Source organism: Sus scrofa, chromosome 3 (assembly GCF_054392235.1).
Source record: "Sus scrofa isolate SSC_HxYL_T2T_F1_AM1 chromosome 3, Sscrofa_HxYL_maternal_Yorkshire_Landrace_v2.0, whole genome shotgun sequence".
In the NCBI taxonomy this organism is placed as follows: domain Eukaryota; kingdom Metazoa; phylum Chordata; class Mammalia; order Artiodactyla; family Suidae; genus Sus; species Sus scrofa.
The window spans coordinates 33085787-33111470 of record NC_139385.1 but is presented as its reverse complement, the minus strand read 5'-3'; the positions used below and the strand labels follow the sequence as shown (position 1 = coordinate 33111470).

The window sequence follows — 25684 nt, the reverse complement described above, 5'->3', positions numbered from 1 at the left end:
TGTTTGGATTTGCATTTTAGAGATGAGCGGGTGGGAGCATTTTGTAACCGTCGTATCTGTTGACGAATTCTTCAGCTCCGTTTCCCTGGGTGACGGGTGGCCGCGTTCTCCTCCTTAGCCTCCCGCAGATGTGCGGGGTGGGGCCCGGGACTGAGCGCGCGTGCCGCCAGCACCGGCCTAAGGGCCCAACACGCCCTGACTCACCGAACCACGTTCCCCGCACCCGGGGAAGCTTTCAGATCATGAAACTGAGGCTCGGGAGGAGCTAAAGAAGCCCTCCGAGGTCACGTGTCCTGTGGAGAGTAAGTGGGGAGCTTGCAGACCTTGGGGTTTTGGGGTTTAAGTTTTATTATTTTTTTAATGATTTTTATTTTTTCCATTGTAGCTGGTCTACAGTGTTCTGTCCGTTTTCTACTGTACAGCAAAGGGACCCAGTCACACACACATAGATCCATTCCTTTTCTCACATTCTCCTCCATCAGGCTCCATCACGAGTCACTAGATAGAGTTCCCGGTGCCACACAGCAAGGATCTCATGGCTTCTTCCTTCCAAAGGCCACAGTTTGCATCTACTAACCCCAGACGTTTTCTCTTATTTTTTTTCGTAGTGAAGTATAGTTGATTTATAGCATTGTATGAATTTCTACTGTACAGCAAAGTGATGCGGTTTTATACACACACGCTTTTTTTCATAGTGTTTCCCATTATGGTTTAATACGGGATTTTCAATATGGTTCCCTGTGCCACACAGTAGGACCGTGTTGTTTACCAATCCCAGTTTGCAAATGCTGACCCCAGCCTCCCACTGCATTCCTCCCCCAACCCTGTCTCCCCTGGCAGCCACAAGTCTGTCCGCTGTGTCTGTGAGTCTGGTTCTGTTCTGTAGACAGGTTCATTTGTGTCATATTTTAGATTCCACATACAAGTGATCATCATTTGGTATTTGTCTTTCTCTTTCTGACTTCGCTTGGTATGGTAATCTCTGTTTTCCTGAGCTTTGCAGATGTTATGGTTTTTGTTTTGTTTTGTTTTACAAATTGAAGGTTTGCTGCGATCCTGCCTAGAGCAAATCCGTTTTTCCAACAGCATTTGCTCACTTCCTGTGTGTGTCACGTTTTGGTCATTCTCACCGTATTTTGAACGTTTTCATTATGATTACATTTGTTGTGGTGATCCGAATCCGTGACCTTGGATGCTACTGTTGGGATTGCGTTGGGCATATTTAATGATAAAGATTTTTAATTAAGATACATACATTGTTTTCTTAAGATGCAATGTTACTGCACACCTAATAGGTAACAGTAGGGTGCAAACAACTTGTTTATATGCTGCGAAACCAAAAAAATTGATGTGGCTAGTTTTACCACGGTCTAGAACTGAACCCGCAACATCTCTGAGGTGTGCCTGCCTTGGACCTGCCATGCTGGACAGATAGGTGGCTTTGATAATGGCTGTGACCCTCCCACTTCCTTTAAGGCTCCATCACTCTGATGTTTTGGAAACAAGCCAAGCATTCCCCGGCTTTAGCGAATAAACGGATTGGACTCTGGCGTTTGGCTGCATCTGGGCTTGGGGCCCCAGCCTGTGGTGTGAGAGTTGCAGACACTGCTCTGAGCCAGATGCATCATGCCCAGGGCCACGCAAGAGACAGAGGTCACCTTTTTTCCCAACTGAATACATCTCCTCCTGGAACTGGATCTGGGGGCCGATTGCAGATGTGTCAGCAGTTAGAACTGTGGCCTGGATCAAGTAGATGGAAAGATAGAGACAGGTGGTGGAGGGAACAGATGGAAAGAAGGAAGGCGGATGGAGGGGAAGGATAGATTAATAGGTAGATATAAAAAAAATCACTGTTACACACTGAACACTGCTTCAGATAGCAGAGGCTGGAAGATGACAGACCAGTGCTCACAGATAGAGCAGGGCATTTAAACCTTTTCTGTGTCGTGGACCCCTGTGGCATCTGGCAAAACCTAGCCCCCCCTTCTCTGAATAATATTTCTGAATGCAAATAAATAAATGCATCAGAACACAAAGGAAAGCAGTTATATTGAAATACGTCTACCTATATGTGTGTGTGTGTATATACATATATATATAACAAATATGTGGGGTAATAATGCGTTTGCATCTTTATTAACACATTAAGTAACTAGATTTGGCGGCAGGTCTAATAACCACCATAATTTTGAAGTAGTGACAAGTGGGAATAATATTTTGAGACATCTGCTCGCAAAGCAGTATGATAGGAAAATATCTGTCATTTCTGTTGGTGTCAGAGTCTCAGGTCTTGCTAATACCTTTGCAATCCGGTGTCTACATTCATAACCAAAAGACATGCTAGATTACAGTTAGAGTTAGCAAAAGTGATTATGAACATAAATACAGACCTTCAAGACCCCCGGAATTCTTTCCGCAGACCCCCACATCTGTGGACAAGGACTAGATGGAGAGATAAATCATTGCAAGATGTGGTAGACTCATTTCATTGAGTGAAAGGGTGGAGAGGGTCCCCTATGTTATTTTAAAGAGTTGTCTTTCTTTGGGGGGGTCTTTTTAGGGCCACACCTGTGGCATATGAAAGTTCCCAGGCTAGGGGTGGAATCAGAGCTCCAGCTGCCTGCCTACACCACAGCCACAGCAACACCAGATCCTTAACCCACTGAGCAAGGCCAGGGATCAAACCCGAGTCCTCACGGTGATGAGTTGGGTTCGTTTCCACTGAGCCACACTGGAAACTCCCAAATGAGCTGTCTTGCTGTGTCTCTCTTTCTGTCCTTTTGTATTTTTCCTGATCATTTGTCATGGGAATTGTTGCATAAGAAATGGGCTTCTGATCTCTCTCCCTGGTGGAGTGCCCCCAGGTCTGTGATAACGTAAGGAGCACCTCGTCCAACCCAGAGCACACCCGGAAGGCTCCCTGGAGGGGCCTCGGCCCACACCATGGTCCTAAAGGGTGAGTGAGGGTGGATCAGGAGAGGCAGGCCTGCGAGGACACATGGCCATTCCAATGGAGAGAACAGAGATGAAAGGAGGTGTTCTCTCAGGAAATCACCAAAAATATATTGGAGTTCCCATTGTGGCTCAGTAGTTAACGAACCTGACTAGTATCCAGGAGGACGCGGGTTTGATCCCTGGCCTCCCCCAGTGGGTTAAGCATCCGGCGTTGCGATGAGCTGTGGTGTAGGTCACAGAGGCGGCTTAGATCCCACGTTGCTGTGCTGTAGCTCCAATTCGACCCCCGGCTTGGGAACCTCCATGTGCCGCAGGTGCGGCCCTAAAAAGCAAACGTATATATTTATTAATGGTGAACAGGGAGAGGAGCAAAGAATGGCAGAAGATGGGCCTGATGAGGTAGGCCTGGGTCCAGATGATGTAGACCGTTCAGGGAGCTTGAGATGTGTCAGCTAGGCAGTGGGGAGCCATAGACGGTGTTTGAGCAGGAGAGGAACATGGCCCAAGACCAGTGCGAGAAGGTCCCTCTGGCTGCTGCTTGGGGAAGGGATTGGAAAATGAGCTTGGAAGCAAGGGCACCAGAAGAGGGGCGTTCTGTCCGGAAGAGCTATGATGAAGGCCTGAGCCAGGGCAGGGCCAGTGCGAAAGGAGAGGAGGGGACAGGTGTCAGAGCCATTAATGTGTACAGTGGACGGGAAGGATTTGGGCACACGGGGGCGGGAGGTGGGGGAGAGCGCAGAAACCGTTAAGGTAGGAAAGTGTGACTAAAGCGTCAGGTTGAAGGGAAGAGGACACCCTCATTGGACCCTGGAGTTTGTACAATATCTTATGAGGTTGTCAAAGAACCAGTGGGACTGGAAAAGATTCTTTTTTTTCTTAATTTTTAGGTCTGCGCCTGCGGCATATGGAAGTTCCATGCTATGGGTGGAATGGGAGCTACAGCTGCCGGCCTACCCCACGGCCTTGGCAACACCGGATCCTTAACCCCTGAGTGAGGCCAGGGACCAAACCCTCATCCACATGAACGCTAGCTGGATTTGTAACATGCTGAGCCACACGGGAACTCCTGGAAACGGTTTTAAGGAGCCTCCCACTCCTGTTTGCCCAGAAGGCCAAGCCCTGGGAAGGGGGCCTTGCCTGGACTTTGCAATGTGGAATCTTGTACCCAGGACCCAGTTTGGGCAGAACTGCAGCGCTGCAAGTTGAACTCAGGCCGCTATCTTCCAGGAATGATCCGAGGCAAAGGGTAGTAAGAACTAAACCACTTTTTAAAAGAAAAACCTGCATTTTGCAGGGATTTATATGCCTTTCTGGGCCTGAATAATAAATTTTTTTACAGCTACTGCTGGCGTTATATATGACCTTATAAAATGCCATCATAGCATCTAGCGAATATGCTGTTGCAGGATATATGACTTTCTTTTCCAAGGGCTTTTGAAAGCATTGTCTCTGGCCTGGATGGGCCGGAAAGCTGCACTGTACTTCATCTGAGAGGGCAGACCAGCATCTCCTCTGGGACCGCTTGTCACTGCCAAGGTTTCCAGGCCCCGATGGGGCAGCCACTGGCAGGGAGCGCGCTGATCTGACACACGTGCAAAAGCCCCTGTGTTTGCGAGACCTCGGCTCAGCTCTTGCAAAGATCAGGCTGGCTCTTCCCCTTGGGATTCAGCCTGGCCAGGCTTACCCTGACCAATTTAGAAGCTGACCTTTTGCAAGGTATGAGTGTCTTTGATGGCCTGGGCTGGCCCTGAGGGCCTTCACTCTCTCTCACACACGCACACACATATGCTTTGGTGGGGAATGGGGGTCCAGTGTCCGCATCCTGTCATTGACCTTTGACTGTCTTCCTTGTTTTCGCCTTTCCCACCCCCCTCCCCCACCCTAGGACATGTGTATCCAGCGTTCACCATCCTCCAGAAAATAGGCTTTTTTCCCCCCAGGGGACGAGTATAATCAGTGCTGGGAAACGCTGGGCAGCGGCAGTGGGGGCTCGGGTTAATTGTTTTCAGGTTAACTGGGAGTTACCAGAAGACTGTTGTTTTAGTCCTCGCTTTTAAAGTATTTCCAAAGTGGGTCAGTCCCTGTTCCCCTGTGACAGGTCCATTGCAGGTAACGGATTTGATGATGCCAGTGGCAGGTTCCTCTCCGTGTGTACACGCCCCGCCCTCCACCAGCCCTTCAGCCTCTGCCCCTCGTCCACACCACGTGCCCCGCCCAGGGTGCCTTTCCTCCTCCTCCTTCTCCTTCTCCTCCACCAAGTCTTCCCAGCCAGCCAGACAAAGCAGCCAGGTCTCAATTTCTTTTCTTTCCTGTTTTGTTGTTGTTGTTGTTGTTTTGTTTTGTTTTGTTTTTTCATTTTTGGCCACCCCGTGGCATGTGGAGTTCCTGGGCCAGGGATCAGATCTGAGCCGCAGTCATGACTGAAACCACCGCTGTGGCAACGCCGGATCCTGAACCCACTGTCCCACTGTGCAGGGCCCAGGATCAATCGAACTTGCATCCCAGCGCTCCCAAGATGCTGTGGATCCTGCCACAGCGGTAACTCCAGCCAGGTCTCAACTTCTGATGGCAGCCTTTTTGAAGTGCCCAGGGTGCCCTGGTGGAGCTCAAGGTCACTTTCCGCAGGGCAGGGCGTGAACAAACTTTAAAGAAATTAACTGCTATCTGTTTATATTTCTAGCTACCTTCTATTTAGAACAAGAATTATCCTTGTTTTTCCTCGAGTTTATGGGTAGCATTTCCTTTTTAAATTAGTTCATGAAAAAGATAGATGAGCTGATTTCAAGAGCACTGGTGAATAAAGACAACAACAGACACTGCACGGAAAGGACAAAACCGGAAAAGTTAGCAGATGAATGATTAAAGTTTGGGAGGGGTGGAGTTCCTCTTGTGGCTCAGTGGAAAGGAATCTGACTAGCATCCATGAGGTTGCAGGTTCGATCCCCGGCCTCACCCAGTGGGTTAAGGATCCTGCATTGCCGTGAGCTGTGGTGTAGGTTGCAGATGTGGCTCAGATCTGGCATGGCTGTGGCTGTGGTGTAGGCCGGCGGCTACAGCTCTGATTTGACCACTAGCTTGGGAGCTTCCATATGCCGTGGGTGCGGCCCTAAAAAAGAAAAAAGAAAAGAAAATAAAATTTGAGAGGTGCGACTCTTCCTTGCTGTCCTCTTCATCCTGGAATTCCCAGGGCAGCAAGTGGGCAGTTCATTCGTTTTTCTGATCTCAGTTTGCTCATCGTGGTACCTGTCTTATGTGTTGGCCAGCCCTCATTCCAGGTAGCCAGCAGCCAGTTTTTAGGGGATCCATAATTAATTGCTCTTTTTCAGTGGGTTTTGTCACTGCCTCTGCTCCTTTGGGGAAAGTCTTTGTTAACATCAAAACTCTACACATCTCCCCCCCCCTCCACAAGAGAACAGGGATCAGTAGGAAAAAGGCCTTTTTTGAGAAGGATTTGCTTTCTTTGGCTGTGGTGTGTGAGTTCATTTAAGTGGAAGATGGGGCAAATACATCTTGCAAATCTGAGAAAGAGGCAGGGGATGGGTTGAAGGCCATGGTAGGCAGCATCTATTGCAGCCGCCTTTCTGCTGGGAAGGGTCCTGCCTGTAGAGAAAGGCCATGGCAGCCCCTCCTCTGGTTCCTGATAGAACCACCAGAGCCCAGCCAGATTCAGCTTGTCCATCATGAGGAACCAGTTGGGAGGAGACACTTAGCAAGTGATTGTGGACCGATGATCAATTAATTGGAAACCCCGCGAACCGACATTCTAAGTAGGCACCTCAGACATGAACCCCAGAGTTGTGCCGTCCAGCATGGTGGCCTCCAGCCATGTGGGCTGCCCAGCACTTGCCGTGAGGCTGGTTCAAGTTGAGCTGTGCTCTAGCAGGACGAGGTCCCCAAGTGTGGCATTGATATTTTTCATCCTGATTACATGATAAATATATATATATTTTTTTGTTGTTTGTTTGTTTTTGCTTTATGCTTTTTAGGGCCACACCCACGGCATATGGACGTTCCCAGGCTAGAGGTCGAATCGGAGCCATAGCCACCGGCCTACACCACAGCCACAGCAACCCGGGATCTAAGCTGCATCTGTGACCTACACCACACCTCATGGCAGCGCCAGATCCCCAACCCACTGAGTGAGGCCAGGGATCAAACCTGTATCCTCATAAATACTAGTCAGACTCGTTTCCGCTGTACCACAATGGGAACTCCCCAAATGATAATATTTTGAATATGTTCAGTGAAATAAAATAGATGACTCAAATCAATCTCTCCCATTTCTTTTTTTCCCCTTTCAAGTAAAATTTCAAGGCACATCTGTGGCTCACTCAGTGACGAAGGAAATTGGGGTGGATCAGTGCTGAACCTCAGAAAACAATTTTTCTTTTGAAATTGCCATGTTCTCAGTTCCTAAGCTCTGTGAGTCTCCCAAGTGGAAACAAGACGCGATTTCAGTTCATCGATGGTTCTGGGTAGTTGAGTTCACTTAATCAGGGCTTTTCCTCTAATCGCATCCACTGTTTCCTCTCTCCAGGGACAGGGCACTCTGCTCTTGGTCCCCGTTATTCACATGTTCTGTTCTCCGTGGCTCCTGCAGAATTCAGGGGTCCTGCCCACAGACCTGTGGCAGGGTGACAACAGAATGTTGGAAAAAAGAATGACTGCTGGGTGCTGTCAGTGGCCAGTCTGGGGATGATTCAAGGTTCAGTTATCTGAATACCGGAGCACTCGGCCCCCTGTCTTCCAGCTCCTGCAAGGAGATGCTTCTTGCAAGATGACCTCTTGAGGGGGACTTGGCAGCATCACAGTCTACCAGGGTCTTAACAGGTCTCCCTTTCTCAGGAACCAACTTGGTGTGAGAGTCAGGGATTCCCGCCCAGGGTCCTGGGAACGGCCGGCCACACGGCAGGTGAGACAGGCAGCAGTTTATGAGTGATACTCACAACCCCAGGGAGAAGGATGTCACATGCCATGAAAGGCCACACAGGGCCTTGCACTTGAGAACAGAGTGACCATCTAGGGACTTTGGGAGGCAGACTTTGTAATAGTCCCCAGAGAGCAAGGTGACCGCTGGTGTCCACAAGCGGATGTGGTCGCCTCGTTTGAATAATTCTGAGGACTGGCCGGCAATTGAAGCAGGGATAAGCAGGAATTGTAATAAGGAGGGTCGTTTGGGTAGGGGACCTGATCCAGGGGAGCACAGTGGGCAGGGGAGTTACTGTCGGGCCACTTGAGTCCCTCCGGATTTTCCCCAGTCATCAAGGCAGCACATGATAGTAATTTTAGCCCATGTCACAGTGTGCCTGTGGGAAACTGGATGGTAGAATCATCATATCCAGGGTTGACTCTTAGCTGTGTTGCTTATTAGCAGTTCAACTTAATAGATCCTTGATATGCTCATCAGTAGAATGGGGATATTAATATCTACTGTGTGTGTATGTGCGTGTGCCTCTGCCTGTCTGCATATATAGATACACACACACACTTCCACTTCCTTTCCCGAAGGGGGTTTAATCCCCTCCCACCTTTAAACAACAACAACATAACCACAACCAAATCAAAAACAGCCTTTAATGAAACACAGCTGCATCTGTTGAGCAAACTGAGTTCTTCCAGCCAAAGACTACATCTGGCCCTCCACGTACTGTTTCCACTGACATACTGGGGATTTGGTTTTGCATGGCCAGAGGCAGACATTGGCTCATTCTGTTTCAGGGCCAAGGAGCCAGGCTGTTAGTTTATGCAATGCTAAGCGGACGCAGTCTCCACCCTGGTTCCGAAGGCTTTCCTTGGCGTAGGGAAGACCGCTGCCTGGGAACCGGGCGCCTCCCAGCAGGATGGCCCTGGATGCCTTGAGCCGTTGGCTTCTTGGCTTAGAGATGGCCTTTCCCGCCCAGGCGCCCAGGGGACTGGCCGGGACCTGGTTGAGCAAAAGCTCCCCTTTCCTGCAGAACAGGGGAGGTAACTGTTGGCTTTTTCTTCCAGTTCCGCACGCGGTCTTCCTTCAAAGACAGACCCGCATCCCAGCAGCTCTAGGGACCGCCCTCGGGCCTCCTTAGCGGTTCCAGGTCCGTGTTAGGTGACACGTGTTGAGGATTTCCTCTCCTTGTCCAGCCCCTCCTTGGCAAGGATACATTCCCCACGGAAACCTCCACCGTGGTCACCTCCTGGGGTCCTGGGGGCTCAGCCATGCTGAGCGGCTCGGGGGTCTGCACTGGTGTGGTTCTTCCCTCAGTGTCAACGCTGGCGGTCTGGAATCTGGCAGACGGCCAGCAAAGTTTCATAATTTCAGGCGTGGATCAATCCATTCTCCAGCTCTTTCCGGGGGACAGAGGGATGTGGCTGGAGAGTTGGGTGAACCCAACTATAAGCTGCTTGCAGTGATCTTTTTCCACGCATGAGTGTTTTGTTCGTCAACAAACAAGCAGTTCTACAGTGAGCTCATGCTTTGTGTCAAATACAGTTTCTGCCCACGTGGCGCTCACAGCTGTGTGTGTGTGTGTAGACCTGTCACTAACAAAGCAATGACCATTAATGGAGCATCCCCTGAATGTCGGGCACTGGTGTGGAGAATATTGTTGTTTAATCCTCACAGCCTCATTCAGGGAGTTCCCTGATGGTTTAGCCGGTTAAGGATCTAGCGTTGTCAATGCTGTGGCTCCGGTTGCTGCTGTGGCGTGGGTTTGATCCCAGGCTTGGGAATCCTGCATGCCATAGGTATAGCCCCCCCACCCCCCCCAAAAAAACAAAAAGCAAAGCAAAACAAAAACCAGTCACATTCAGCAGAGATTGATGGAACGCTTACTAATGTACGAAGCACTACCCTAAGCTTAGCATTTTGAGGTCAATCCTTCTAGAACCTATCCTATCATTAATCCCCTTTCACAAAGGAGAGACCCAAGCTGAACGGTCAAGTGCCTGACCTGGGGTTAATACATCCAGGAGGTGGCCATGCTGGCACTCATGCATCATGCCCCTCACCACGTAGGTCAACCGCCTGTCCCATATCCATGGCTGGATTTCTCGGTGGATGTGTCTGCAAATTCATGTGTGTCGTGTTTGTCTGATCAGCAGACCCAAAGCCAGGGGTTTCTGGTTTTGAGAGTAACCCCTCTGGTCACAGTAGCTACTTCTGTGGGTCTTGTTTCGGGTGTCAGTGAAGCAGCTGCAGATGTCCGGCAGCCATGTGACTATGAGTGGGGGGGTGGGTTGGGGCCAACGAGATAATGTTCAAGAAAGGCCCTTGTCTGACAAGAACCATATGGATAAAGAACCAAGGAAAGAATCCCTCTTGGGTGAAGAAAGTTAACTTTTATCAATTCTCGACTAAGTTTTCCATTTGTTGCTCATGATAACTGAGCAGAGTGGGTATTGTCATCATTCCTCATATGATGAAAGAGGGAAACTGAGTCCACTTTCCCTCTTTCATGTCACATGCCATGAAAGGCCACACAGGGCCTTGCACTTGAGAACAGAGTGACCATCCAGGGACTTTGGGAGGCAGACTTTGTAATAGTCCCCAGAGAGCGAGGTGACTGCTGGTGCCCACAAGCGGATGTGGTCGCCTCGTTTGAATAATTCTGAGGACTGGCCGGCAATTGAAGCAGGGATAAGCAGGAATTGTGCCCAGTCCCTGTAATACGAAGGGTCGTTTGGGTAGGGGACCTGATCCAGGGGAGCGCAGTGGGCAGGGGAGTTACTGTCGGGCCATTTGATGGGGTTCAAATGAGATGGGGTTCGAATCCAGGTCCAGCCCTGTCCAGAGCCCCTGTTCTTTGTTCTGACCAGCTGTTGGTAAACCATGGCTCAGCGGCCGGACTTGGCCGGCTGTCTGTTTTTATAAGTGGAGTTTTATTAGGAACACAGTCAAGCCTATTCATTCCACTCTGTCCGGGGCTGCTCTGATCCACGACAGCAGAGCTGGGCCCCTGTGACAGAAACTGCAGCGTGAAAAGTCTTTTCTGTGAGGCTTCACTGAAAGTTTGCACACTCCTGTTCTAGACTCTAATAGAAGGCTTCAGTAAGAATGACTTTTTGAAGGAGGCACAAAGAAATGCAACAACGCCTGAACATGCAGATGTGCTGTGTATCCTGTCTGTGAACAGCAAAACTTCAGCCATCTGAAGCCTTTGGATGCGAAGACAAGCCTAATTTTCTCGAGAGTTAAGTTTTACCCATAAGGGATGTTTCTAAATTATGTCACCCATTTTCCTTGCTTCTGAAACAAAGGATGCTGGGGAGGTTTTCGTTTTTGTTTTGGCCGCCCAAGACATGTGGGGTTCCCTGTTCAAGGATCAGATCCTATGCTGTAGCTGCAGCAACACTGGATCCTTTAGCCCGCTGGACTGGCCTGGGGATCAAACCTGCGTCCTGGCACTGCAGAGATGCCGCCAATCCCGTTGGGCCACAGCAGGAACTTCTGGGCATGAGTTAAACTTACCTTGAAGAAATCTCACCATCATTTCAAACACTTAGGTTCTGAATTTTGCTAAAAGCTCTGATGACTGCTGGTAGCATCAAGAACGCTGGAGCTCTTCACTCGGCAGCCCCAGAGTTGTTGGTTTTTTTGTTTTGTTTTTCATCTTTCTGCTACTTTTTGATCATTTCCCCCCGGCCCCCCTTACATTTCTTGCTCACTGTTATTTCTCACTGCTTTCAATCTGGCTGATTGTGACCCTCAGCTGGCTCTGCTTCTCAGCTTCAGAAATCATCAAAGTTATGAGAAATCTACACAGAGAAAATAGGTTGTGGTTGAGAGCCAGGACCTGTCCTTGGCCATTCTGTGGGGCTGAGTTCCGTGGATGCGAGGCGACGCGGTCTGTGCTGCTTCCCTCCTCTAGTCCAAAGGCAGGATGTGGTCTGAGTGTCCCTCGCCTTGATGGGCCTGTGGCCTGAGGGTTCAGATGGACAATAGCCACGGAAACAGCAGGCTCTGGAAGCAGATGGCGAGTGTGGCTGGCACTTTGCACTTTTGCAGAATACTGAGTCTCATCCTCAGGTTTGAGCTTCGGCAGCCAGAGCTGACTGTGGGTTGCTTTAATCTTGTTTGCAGATGTCAGCAGAAGAAAGGCTCGCTGAGTTTGGCTCAGTGTGGTGGCATTTCAGACTCGGAAACTCAGAGTTACCTTTGAAATCCGAGCACAATTTCACGTTTAGGGATGTGTTTTGAAAGTAGAAACTGATTGTAATCAAACATGAAAAGGCAATTGTTGTTCGTTTTTAATCACCCAACCCGAGTGCGGTTAACTGCTTTTGTTGACAGGTGTGGTTCTTATTGAAAGTAAGAATCGTGAGTAATTCTTGCTGAAATGGACACGCTTGGTCTGGCAAACACTTTTTTTTTTTTTTTTTCCTCGATTTTTAGGGCCATGCCTGTGGCATATGAAGTTCCCAGACTAGGGATCGAATCGGAGCTGCAGCTGCCGGCCTACACCACAGTCACAGCAACTCGGGATCTGAGCTGCGTCTGCGACAAGCTGCATCTGTGACCTACACTGCAGCTCACGGCAACACCAGATCCTTAACCCACTGAGCAAGGCCAGGGATCGAACCCGCATCCTCATGGATACAAGTCAGGTTCATAACCTGCTGAGCCACAATGGGAACTCCTTAATGATTTTTTAATAAGAAGCCATGCATTTCCATTTTGCACTGGGCCCTGCAATTTATGTTGCCATTTTCTGGCCAACGTGGAATAGGATCATGGAATATCAGAGCTGGAGGCAATTTAAGAGATCAGCCTTTCAAAACCCCTCATTTTAAACATGGAGGGACTGAGGCCAAAACAAAAAATGGAAGCGGCCCAAGGTCACAGGACCGTGGGTGGCTGATTGAGACCCAGGAGACTCCCCCAGTCTTGAGGTCCCTCATGATCACAGCCTCTTTGTCCTACACAGAGACAGTGCTTCCTGCCCAGTTAATTCATGAATAGGGATGAGAAGCAAATTGAACGATAATCTAAGCAGTTAATACAGCGGACTTTAAATTTTCCGTGTATCCCCCTTCTTCCAACACACGTTGCAGGAAGGAACCCGTTTTGACTGTAACATTCCACAGTGGCTGTTGACTAGCAGGGAATTCTTATGGATGGTGTAAAATGAGGCTAAAACGCTCAAAAATGCTTGCAATTTCCCTGAATTAAAAACCTGAGTGGCGTTTTTTTCCCTGCTTACAAAAGAAATACATTCTCATGGTTGGACATGAGGAAACTGACCAAGAAGGAAAAAAAAAAAGACCATGCCACAGTTGTAGATTCTTCCCCGTGTTCTTTTCCACGCATGTGCGTTATTTATACAGCTGATCTCAAAGGCTCTTTGCTGAGCCTTTATGTGCCAGTTAATGTTATAGTCGGCTAAACCGTGTGAAATTGCTGTTTGTGTAGGTCCAAAAGGGTTGAATATTGGCAATTTGATGTTCAACCAAATTGCAAACGTGTTTCCTTCAAATCATAGCATATTCTTTGTAAACATCCCATTTATGGGCTGTATAAAATTCCATCATGTGGCTGCATGCCGTTATGTAGCATTTATGGAAGGGTGTTATCCTAGTTTATATCATAATTCACATTATTAAATATAATCGTCTGCTTATCATTATAATACTCTTATTATAGCCATGATCTTCTTCTTCTAACATCGTCCAAAAATAATTATACGCAAGTAGCTATATGTCATGTTATGGTCAAGCATTTCCTCCTTTTAAAAATCATGCATAGATGTCCTATTCTTTTAAAAATCATTTTATTTTTATGTTAAAGGGGTGTTTTATTTTGAAAGCTTGAAAAAAGTAGAAGGAAAGCGAGAAGTAAAATCATCACCCTGAAATGTAATCCTCAGGGCATTTCTTTCTGGTCTGGGTTTCCTGCGTTTATATGCATCTGAAAGCCTGCACTTTGCACGGTCCCCGAACAGCATGTGGTGAACATTACGTAGAATATTATGAATCTGATGAAGTGCATTCCCAGGACTGTGGGAAAGGAGCTCCTCAAAGTGAGGTCCTTGGATCCGGGCCAGTCGCTGAGCGCATGTCTGTCACCGTCTGTGCGGAGACAACTTCAGAAACTGAGGGCAAACTTTGAAGGAACTTTTATAGTAACCGGACATTGCCTGGCACCCAAGGATGGCCAAGCATCTCTCTTAAAACATTTTTTTTCTGGGAGTTCCCATCGTGGCGCAGTGGAAACAAATCCGACTGGGAACCATGGGGTTGCAGGTTTGATCCCTGGCCTCTCTCAGCGGGTTAAGGATCCACCATTGCTGTGAGCTGTGGTGTAGGTCGCAGATGCGGCTTGGATCTGGCATGACTGTGGCTGTGGTGTAGGCCGGTGGCTGTAGTTCTGATTGGACCCCTAGCCTGGGAACCTCCGTATGCCATGGGTGTGGCCATCAAAAAGACAAAAAAAAAAAAAATTTTTTTTTTGATGCTTTTAAAATTTTTTTTTTTTTAATTTTACAAATCTCTCTATCTGAGAGAGAGAGGGGGAGAAAGCTCTTTCATCCCAGCTGAGTGGAGAAGCTTTGTGTCAGAAGCCAGCCAGCACCTGGGCTCCAGCACAGGGAGGGTCGATGGCCCCCTCGCTGATCCTACCCACCGGGGCTTTTAACAATTCCCGCATCTGCTCTCTTGCTGTCTCTTAAGTCTTTTTCTCCCCCTTTTTGTTGCTTGCAAGGAACGTATCTTTCATTTTCTCTGTTCCTGGCTTTTCCTCCTCTTTCCCCCTTTTTCTTCTCATCTCTCTCCCTCTTACCTCTTAGGGATACCAAGAATCTCCTTTATCATGGCCTTGGGTGTTTTTGTTTTTGTTTTTTTGTTTGTTTCATTTTTTTGCTTTTTAGGGCCGCACTCCCAGCATATGGAGGCTCCCAGGCTAGGGATCTAATTGGAGCTGTAGCCTCCCGCCTATGCCACAGCCACAGCCACAGCCACAGCCACATGGGATCTGAGCTGTGTCTGCGACCTACACCACAGCTCATGGAAACGCCAGTTTAGTAACTCACTGAGCGAGGCCAGGGATCGAACCCTCAACCTCATGGATGCTAGTCAGATTCCTTTCCTCTGCACCAGGACAGGAACTCCCATCACGGCTTTGGGTTTACCATTGCCAGCCTCTGCCACCCAAGGAAATCTGCCATGGATGTTGTCTTTTGTCCTCCTCCCGCCCCTTCTCTTCTCCCCCGTCTCTCCCCCCGCTTCTCCCTCCTCCTTCAAGAAGGAGAGAGCTTGCAAACCCTGGCTTGTTACAGTGAGTTGGGAGGAGTTCCCCTTGAGGCTCAGCAGGTTAAGAACCCGACACAGTGTCCAGGAGGATTCAGGTTTGATCCCTGGCCTCTCTCATCGGGTTAAGGATCCGGCATTTCCACAAGCTGCGGCATAAGTCGCAGATCTGGCTCAGATCTGGCATTGCTGTGCCTGTGGTGCAGGCCGGCAGCTGCGGCTCTGATCCGACTCCTAGCCCAGGAATTTCCATGTGCCACGGGTGTGGCTGAAAAAAAAAAGAGAAATGAGTTGGGCGATGATCTGAGCTGGGATCCCAAACATGCTTTTGCATCCAGCTGTTGTGACACTTCTTCCTATAGCTGGAGGATGAGGGTTTTTCTTAGTAAGATACTGGTTGCATGTTAGATGTGAAGTCGGCCACCTCTGAATAACTTCAAGGTGTTTTAAAGCTGAAGCTTTTTTTTTTTTTTCCTCCCATGTTAGCTACACATTGGCACCTTCTGTATCCCGTCGTTTGTCTTTGACGGAGAGTGGAGAGTAAACCTGGGCACTGGGGCAGGGGCGGCATGTTCAGGGCCAGATAGTTTTCTTCAATGGGATCCGAAGCCCAGAGAAGACAGCTGCACACGGGTGACGTCTGGGTGCCGGCGCCCAGGGGCGAGTGGCCTCACGCTTTGGAGGGTGGGTCCTCAGACTCCATCAGCCCCTCGTCCCCAGGGCCACGCGTTCAGGTCCGATGCTGGGCATAAAGCAAACCGCGATGACGACATAACTGGCTTTAGTTAAATAATTTGCTGTTTACGGCTTCTCTGTTTATGAATCAGTTAAAAGCCCTTTTAAGTGAAATTGGATCGACTACAAAGTGTTGGTTTCATGTGTTTTATTTGCAGTTTAATCAGTGTGATCCAGCTGCTGGAGTGGGGAGAGTCGAGCCGGGGTTTTAATTATCCCTGCTTTGCCCGAGTTAGGAATTCCCAATGGTGCCGTCTGCGCGAAGATGCCAAAAACTGCATTGTTCTTTAATTAGCTGTTGTAATTGTTTTAGTCTAATCTCCGTGATTAGCAGCAGCATTAAATACAGCAGGAAGAAAAGGCCTGTCCTCTACACGCTGCCCCAGTAAACAGAGCTTTTCTCCTTTCTGGAGAGGGATATCACAGAGAATCAATTAGAACTCAACCAGCGTGGACTGGAAAATGATCAAGACCAGCCACCATGAAGAAGAGGTGACTCGGGGGAGTTGCGTTATGGCCTCCACTGCTGGCCGGCCTGGTGTGTTCGGTAGCCCTGCCCTATTCTGGAGGCGTTTGGACGTGCCCCGGCTGGATGGCTCTGTTCCTCTCTGGGGATGGGACATGGACTGCACAGCACCAGCTGTAGTTTTGGCTTCTGGTCCTCTGCTTCATGATGCAACCGCAAGCTTTCATTAAGCACCTCATTGGTGTTAGGCATCGTGCCAGGAGCCCGGGCTACAGGCGTGATCAAGGCAGGCACAGTCCCTGGCCACACAGAACCTGTAGTTTAAAGGGCACTGATGTCCATCACACACTCGCACTGTGAGCTGTGAAATGCTGCGAAGGACACTTAGGAGGGGGCTTCACAGAGGTAACTCACCTGGTCTGAGGGCCAGAGAGGGCATCCCAGAGAAGGGAAGTGTAGAGGCTGAGTGCCAGTGGGGTCAGCTAGGCAAAGGTCCCGAGGTGGGGAGGTCCTTTTCATCGTTTCTCTTAGAAGAAGTAGAGTGGATGGGAATGAGCCAGATTGTGGATACAAGCTCCATGGGTTCAAGTCCCATCTGTGCTACTTACCAGCTGTATAAAATTCTTTTATCTTCTTTTCCTTTTTTTTTTTTTTTTTTAGGGCTGCACCTGCAGCATATGGAGGTTTCCAGGCTAGGAGTTGAATCAGAGCTGCAACTGCAGTTGAATCACAGCCACAGCCACAGCCACAGCCACAACAATCTGAGCCGCGTCTGCCACCTACACCACAGCTCACAACAACGGCAAATCCTTAACTCACTGAGTAAGGCCAGGGATCAAACCCATGTCTTCATGGAGACAGGTTGGGTTCTTAACCTGTTGAGCCACAACAGGAACCCCCTTGTGAGATTCTTCAAGTAGCTCCCCGCCCACTCTGCCTCCGTGTCTCAGGCTGTTAAACGGGGGTGATGATGGTAACTACAGCAGTATCTAGTTGACAGAGTTGCCATGGAGATTAATTCAGTTTATACCTGTTAAGCATTCAGAACAGTGCCTCACTTATAGGGAGGCCCAAGGGGTGGGAGCTGGGAGCAGCCTTGACTTTGGAATCAAAACACAATGGACTAAAATCTAGATGTGCCGTGTGCAAGCTCCGTGACCTTGGCCTGGTTCCCTGCCCTGGCTGCCCCTGCTTTCTTATGGGGGAAGTGGGGGGGACGCTGCCTGGTGGTGAGGTTGCCTCGTAGGTGCACAGAGACTGGCAGCCATTGTCATTGTTCATGAGACACCTGCTTGACACGTGCTAGCAGCTGATATTCAGTAACGATAAATTCCCTGGGTTTGTCTCCTTGCTTATCATCATGGTGCCTTCATTGTCCTCTCCACACCCACAGAAAGGATAACTCTGGACAAGGTTTGCCAACCTCAGCACTGTTGCCACCTGGGCCTGAATAAGTCTATTCTGTGGGGGAGGGGGGGTCCTGTGCACTGTAGGGTGTTTACCGGTATCCCCAGTGGAGAACCACTGCTCCAGGGAAAAACGGAACAAATCAACTAGCTGTTACTCTGGGAATGGCTGTAGGATATTAGGATAAATACGGTAAAAGAGGAGCCGTGACACTAGATGGTTCAGAGGCCCTTTGAACATGAAGAACTTACAGGGGTTCTCGATTTTAGCTCTGGTATCATCTAGGGAGGGTAAAAATACCGATGCCTGAGCCCCCCACTGGAAAGGCTGATGTACAATGAGGGGGTTAGAGGTGCCTGCCCTGCGCACAGGTGAAAAATCTGCGTATAACTTGTAGTCCGCCCTGCGTGTCTCAGCCACCAGTGGATCATATATACTGTCGCATTTACTGTTAAGAAAAATCCACGTTCAAGCGGACCCACGAAGTTCAAGCCCATATTATTTGAAAATCAACCGTAATTGGGCTGGATGCCGCCCAGGCATGAGGACAGTGTAAAGTTCCCCGGGTGATTCTGATGGGCTGCCCGGGCTAAGAACCTCTGTCTGGTTGCAGAGCAGACATACCTGTGAGAAAGGTAAGGTGCTGGGGTGGGTCTCGTGTGTTTGAAACACAGAATGGTAGTGACAGGAGTATTATGCGCTGCCATAGATCCTCTCCATGTTTTTCCGGACATGGCATGGAAAGTAAGCCCCTTACGACGGATGGACAGTCATGGTCCCCTTTTTATATATGTGAAGACCCAGACCTAGAGTGTGGGGGTGGCTCTTTCGAGGTCCCCCAGTGAGAGGGTAAGCGGAGCCCTAGGAGGAAGCCCAGGCTCCCTGACAACACAGCCGTGCCTTCTTCCACTCTGCCCATCCGGCTTGTCTCCGCACCTTCCCCAGCACCTGGAAATCCATTTGGAGCATCAGTTGTTGAAATCATGGGCCAGGCTCTGAACTGCAGTAGCACTTGGGATCTGCATCCTTTTTTATTTTATTTTATTTTATTTTATTTATTTTTTGCTTTTTAGGACCACACTTGTGACATATGGAGGTTCCCAGGCTAGGGGCTGAATCGGAGCTGTAGCTGCCGGCCTCTGCCACAGCCATGGGATCTGCATCCTTGATGCTTCTATCACATAACTTTGCATTTTTGTTAAGGCACCAGCTTGATCCTAGCATGCAGGAAGTGGACCTACAGCTAGTGAGAGAACCAAGCCAGGAATCCCCACCTTGTACCTTAGGGAAGTGTTGGCACAGGAGCCAAGGTGATTCTTAGGCAGTGGTTTACAAAACAAGATAAAATCTCAGCCTTCTGGTGAAATTCACCCCTCTCCACAAAAGCCACATGCCCCAGCTAGTCTTTGGAATATTGTGGTGTCTTTGGAAGTTCAATGGACTCAGCACGGTGTCCTGTGCTGAGGCGGTGTGACCCAGCAGTTAGGAACCCAGGCTTTAGAATGAGATCAAGTAAATCCAGATTCCAGTTTACAGCTCCCCTTTCATTCCTTCCCCATGTATTGATTGAGTATCTCCTGTGAGATGGCATCACCCCAGGCATCAGGCATACTGGGAGTCCAGAGTCCCTGACTTCTTGGACCTCAACTAGCAAAAAAGACTATGAACACCTAAGCAAACAGAAATGAGAAACTCCAAGGATATGGAAAGATGCTATAAAAAATTAAATAGGGTAATGAGATAGATAACAGCCTGTGTGGGGGTAGGCGCTATGTGAACCTAGCTTTGAATGATGAGAATAAACTAGACAGACATTCGGGGATGTAGGAAAGAGTGTTCCAGGCAGAGGTGTGGGATGTGCAAATGTCCTGAGGCAGGAATGAGCATGGGCTGGGAGGAGCTGACAGAGATGGGCAATTGCGAATCCCCTAGGGCCTCACAGGCCGTGATAAGGAGCTTGGATTTTTTTTGGGGGGGGGTGGTAGAAGCATAACATATGATCATTTTTTTAAATTAGAGTATAGGTGATTTACAGTGTTGTGTCAGTTTCTGCTCTACAGCATAGTGACCCAGTCATACACAGGTATACATTCTTTTTCTCATATTATCCTCCATCATGGTCGATCCCAAGAGACTGGGTATGGTTCCCTGTGCTGTACAGTAGGACCTCATTGCTTATCCCTGCTGCAGGGAATAGTTTGTACCTACTAACCCCAAACTCCCATCCATCCCACTCCCTCCCCATCCCCCTTGGAAACCACAAGTCTGTCCATGACTGTGAATCTGTTTCTGTTCTATAGCTAAGTTTATCTGTGCTGTATGTTAGACTCCACATATAAGTGATATTATATGGTCCTTGTCTTTCTCTTTCTGACTGACTTCACTTAGTATGAGAATGTACAATAGAATACCCCTCAGCCATAAAAAAGAACACAAATAATGCCATTTGCAGCAAAGTGGATACAAGTAGGAGCTTGGATTTTATTTTAATTATAGAAGAACACATGAGGCTTATGGGATACTGTGTGTAAATAGTCGTACAGTGCCTGGCGCCTGCACTAAGTCCCCTAAATGGCAGCTGTTGGTGGCATTATTTATTTACAGTTATTCTTTATTTGAGCATTCATTTCCCAGACCTCTGGTGTACCTGCCATGAAGCTCAAAAGTTACCTTTTCTCTCCATCATAAATGACCCAAGGAGAAGTTACAGCTCAAAGAACCATGAAGAGTTGGCGTGAGGCAAACACCTAGAAATGGAGGCTCATCACAGTCCACGGCCGCCAGTGATGCGCAGCCCATGAAATTTGTCTGGAGTTTAAAAGTCTGTTCTTGTGGTTGCCTGATGGGAGGGGGAGGGGGTGGGAGGGATCGGGAGCTTGGGCTTATCAGACACAACCTAGAATAGATTTATAAGGAGATCCTGCTGAATAGCATTGAGAACTATGTCTAGATACTCATGTCGCAACAGAAGAAAGGGTGGGGGAAAAAACTGTAACTGCAATGTATACATCTAAGGATGACCTGACCCCCTTGCTGTACAGTGGGAAAATAATAAAAAAAAAATTTAAAAAAAGTCTGTTCTTTCAGACACCAGGTTCTCTGGAAAATTAGCTTTACCCTGAACCCTCCCACTGTTCAGGCCAGCCAAATGGAGGTAAAACAGGGCCTCAGGGAGCTCCCGTCGTGGCTCAGTGGGTTAAGAACCCCACTAGGATCCATGAGGATTCGGGTTCAATCCCCCGGCCTCGCTCAGTAGATTTAGGATCCGACGTTGCTGTGGCTTTAGGGTAGGCCTGCAGCTGCAGCTCCGATTTGACCTCTAGCCTCGGAGGCCTTAGAAAACAAACAAACAAACAAAAACCTCAGGAGAAGGGACCCTGACTTAGAAATCTACAGGGATTACAGAAGGAGAGTAGCTTCCCCCGCCTCCAGCTGTCATTCAAAACTCAGTAAATATCCTCTGCCAATAACTTCCAGTCCCCTGGGGCCCAGATGACATGTATAAATATCTCTTCTCCGTGTGGTATCCAAAGGCTGAGTCAATAAGCTTAATTTCCTATGGATTCCTCTGTGTGGTTGCCGCAGCCTAGGAAATTGATCAGATCAAGGCTGCGTACTCCAGGGAGGACAGTTTGTGTTTCAAGTAGTGGGACATGGTGGCCGGAAGGCCAGCCAGCCGGGTGGGATCTTACCTAATCCCGCTTCGCCCTCGCCCTCTGCTGGGCCGACACCCAGGTATGGCTGTGACTTCCCAACCCTCTTGTGGCAACTTTGCAAGTCGCCATCGCATTCCCTTTGGCCCCGTGTCAGAACCAAAAAAATCTTGATTTAATCCAGTCGTAAGAATCTTGTAGGGTCATCTCAGGGCCCAATCTTCTGATTTGAGTCCATCCAGAGCAATTGGATATAAAGGTCAAAGGTCCTGGTCTTGAAGGGAGACCTGGGATTTGCCAACAGGTTGGTGACCTCGTGAGGTTCCCTTTCCTAACCTAGGGTTCACTCTGCATCTACCTCATGGGGTTCACTTATTCTCCAGAATGTATTAAGCACCTGTTCTGTGTCGGGTCCTGGCTGTGGAGCTGGAGGAACCTGGTAGAAGGCGTATCTTGGTCCTCGTGAGTATGCAATGTCCTGGTGGAGAGACGAGCCAGAGTTAAGCACCTGCTGAGTAAGCCAAGGCCACCGTAATGATGCCCTGAGACTGGGTGCCAGCAAGGAAGAGTCTAGAATTGAGGGAGGTCCTGCCTGTGATAAGGTTTAGGACAGGGCTCTCCAGGGGCTGACGTTTGAGCTGAGAGGCAAAGGATGAGAATGGGGGGAGAACAGGATGTGCAGATGCCCAGAGTGACAAAGGCACAGGCCAAGAAATGGATGGAGAGCAGGGTGGCTGAAGGGAGGGGTGGAAGGAAAAAGGCATGAGTTGGGGTTGAATGGGGCGGGGGTGAGTTCAGAGAGGGCCATGCCTGGCAGTCCTGGGAAGTAGCCTGGATTTATTCTAAGGGTTTGTACCCTCTCTTGCCTGGCATTTTGCTTTAGCCTCAAATTTGCTTCCCTCCTTCTCCTTTTGCCCCTGCCCCCCCTCCCCACACCACCCCATCCCTTAGCAGATATTCTCAGCACAGCATCAAGAACTGCTCTTTTAAATCATGAGTCAGATGAGGTCATGCCTCTGCACAAAGCCTACCAGTGGCTCATGGCACTTGGAGTTTAATAAGCTCAGGTCCCATCCTTGACCAGGCTGCTGCTAACCTCTGGACCTCATCAGCTGCTGCCTCCCTCTCACCCACTGCTGCAGGCAGGCACATCACACCAGGACTGGGCTTTTCTCTTCCTTGTCTAAGCTTTCAGGGCATCAGATTGTGAGCCATATAATATGAGGGATCCCTTTTTGCTTTGGCCCCCAGGAAGCTCAGTCTGATCTCATGTCAATTTTAATCATTCTGTCAGCTTTGGTTTGTAAAGTTTTCCCTCCATTGCTGTGGTTATTGATTTTTCTCTGCACTGCAATGGTTTTTCTGGCTTCTATGTCTTTCACTGTAGGCTGCCTTTTATGGAATGGGAAGATATAAATTGTAAGTTGGTTTCACATGTTGCTGTAACTTAATTGTGTATCCACTCCCTCCCCTCCCCCCCACAGTATGGATTCTTTTGGAGAGCGGATGAATTGATGCCATTCCTGGAGAAGCAATTGTGGGGGTGAGAGGGGACATGCGAAGGGAACCTCTGGTGCTGTGAGGGGGACCTGCAATACGTCTTCTGGGTCCTAGAATCTAGTTTCTAGGGGGCCCTAAAAATGACTGATTCTGCCACATGCAGCTACTTACTTTTCCTCCTCTGTAGCATCCACGGTGCTGGTATGTGGGTGATGGATGAGCCTGGGAGGCTCCTGGAGTCAGAACCCCATTGGGCTCCTTGCCAGAGAGTGGGGAGCTATGTGGACACTCCAGGACCACCGTTCATTACCCCAGGGTCTGTCCCTGCAGAACTGTCTCCAGATCTCCTGCGAGGGTTACAGAGAGCTCCTGAAATGATTCCTGGACATGGGCTACCTTTAGAAGTCAAACCTTGTAACGGGTGAATCAGCAAGTTTGGTTTGACTTGTCGAACGTTTTCAGACAGCTGGGTTTTCACATGCTTTGTGAGCGCCACTCAGCGACGGGCCTTGTCCAGGGCTGCATTTTGAATCTCTGGACAGAACAGGAGGAAAAGATCCCCCCTGAACCCTGCCCCCCTCCGTCCCACTCGCTCCCATGCAGAGCTCTGCAGGTTAGCAATTCAGGGTGCATCCTTCCAGCCGAGTTCACGCGTTCTGGTTGGGGAATCCGAGGCTTAGGGAGGCTAAGAGATGGACTTTTCTTCCTCTTTTTTAAAAAAATTATAGTTGATTTACAATGCTATGCCTATTTCTACTATACAATAGAGTAACCCAGTCATACATATATATAAATTCCCTTTCTCATATCATCTTCAAGATGAGCTTATTGGAGTTCCCATTGCGGCTCAGGGGTAACAAACCCGACTGGTATCCATGAGGACTCGAGTTCAATCCCTGGCCTTGCTCAGTGGGTTAAGGATCCGGAGTTTGCCGTGAGCTGTGGTGTAGGTCACAGACTCAATTCAGATCCCGTGTTGCTGCGGCCATGGCTCTGATTCGACCCCTAGCCTGGGAATTTCCATATGTTGCAAGTACACTCTTAAAAAGCAAAAAAAAAAAAAAAGAAAAAAGAAAAAAAGAAAGAAAGAAAAAGAAAAAAGAAAAAAAAAGAAAAGAAAAGAAAGGATGGGCTTATTTATCAGGCCCCAGAGTATTTGCTCCATGTCTAGGCAAAATCATACCTGATGCCGTAGTGAATTTTTAAAAACCTTTTTTCTCCCCCTTTCTGGTTTGATTATTTTTTTGTTGTTTCTTAATGAAAAGACACCTTTTTGCTCAACTCCACCAACAGTGTTGTAGCAACATGCATATAGCAGGCCACAGTGAAGAAGGAAGGAATTCACCTACAGCCCCACCAATCTGGCCAGAAATCACACAGCAAACGTGGATCTGAGCTGTCCCTGTCCACACACATGGATCATCTTGACATATTTAGAAGCACAAGGACCTCTCTCTTCCAAGGAGCCCCACATGCCATCAAAGTCGGGAGCAATGGGGAGCCTCGTCTAGTCGGTCGCTGGCCACAGGGCGGTGGCTGGAGGCCCTGTTCATGAGGGAGGCCTTGTTCAGTGGTATAAGGCCTCACTGTGTGCCCTCTTTGCCCGTTCCTGCCCACCCCTCCCTGGCCCCAGCAGCCAGGGGCCCAGTGGTTGGCCAAGCAGCCCAGCCTTCTGCTTCCTGCCCTCACAAGCAGGCCTCTGTGGGATTGCCAGGCGCCAGGGCAGGGCCTGAGACCTGGAACAGCAGATTTTTGTTTGGTCCTGATGTTGGCAGACAGCCCAGGCCAGCCTTGCGAACATCACCAGGCCAGGTACCTGGGGCAGGCCTGGCAGACAGAGTGCCTTTGAGCCCCAGCAGGACTGCCTGGGAGCCGACAGGGCAGGGCATCTGTGGCCACAGCCCTCTCCCCCAGCCTCTCTGCTCGGCCCCCGCCAGTGGGCTTTTTCCCAGATAGGCCACCCGGAAGTCCTTTTCAGATATGGTCACCCCCAGAAACATCCCTGATCCCCAAGAGCTTGTATAAGTCATAAGTATCAGAAGTTGCCAGAAAAACAATAGGGATTGTAGTCTTCGAGCCAGACTTTCTGGAATTTATTTCTGCCCCGTATCCCTCCTTGGGCAAACTTTATTCCCTCTGTGCTTCAGTTTCCTCATCTGCAGAATGAGATCCTGATGGAATATTCCTGAGGAATAAAGAGTAAACACACAGGTACACACACACACACAATGAGTGCAAGGAAGTTGTGAAAACTGCATCATCAGCTCTGTGGTCTGGTGAACAGGCCGTTCCGATGTTCGTTGTATGGCTCGGATGTCACCCCACAGTTCATAGAATGTCCCCCATGGGGGAAGCTGGGCCAAGGAACACAAAACTCCCTGGACTATTTTAGTCATTTCCTGTGAGTCTATCATTATTTATTTTAAAAAGTTGACTAGGAGGAGTTATCTTGTGCCACCATGGGTTAAGGATCCGCCGTTGTCACTGCAGCACCTTGAGTCACAGCTGTGGTGAGGGTTCAGTCCCTGGCCTGGGGACGTTGATGTGTTGCTGTTGCAGCAAAAACAAAATAAAAAAAAACCCCAAAAAATGTTGAAAAATAAAGAAAGAAAACCATGTTAAGGTAGGCAAGGCCTTAGGACCAGGCTCTGTGCGCCACAGGCACCTTGTGAGTGTCAGGTGTGACCATGAGGATGAGGGTGACAATTTGAGGATGTTTCATTCCATCCTTTAATGCGCCAGGAGACATCTT

At 49.0% G+C, this 25684-nt stretch overlaps 1 protein-coding gene and 1 long non-coding RNA gene across 3 annotated transcripts in view; both read left to right on the top strand.

Annotated features, from left to right (window-relative positions):
* XYLT1 (xylosyltransferase 1) overlaps window positions 1–25684 on the top strand; it is a 334324-nt gene that overhangs the window by 122799 nt on the left and 185841 nt on the right. The gene's annotated exons all lie outside the window — the stretch shown is intronic.
* LOC146404516 (uncharacterized) lies at window positions 15733–24054 on the top strand. Its single transcript, XR_014840703.1, has 3 exons — window positions 15733–16042; window positions 17056–20610; window positions 20867–24054. It is a non-coding gene; the product is annotated as an uncharacterized LOC146404516 (long non-coding RNA).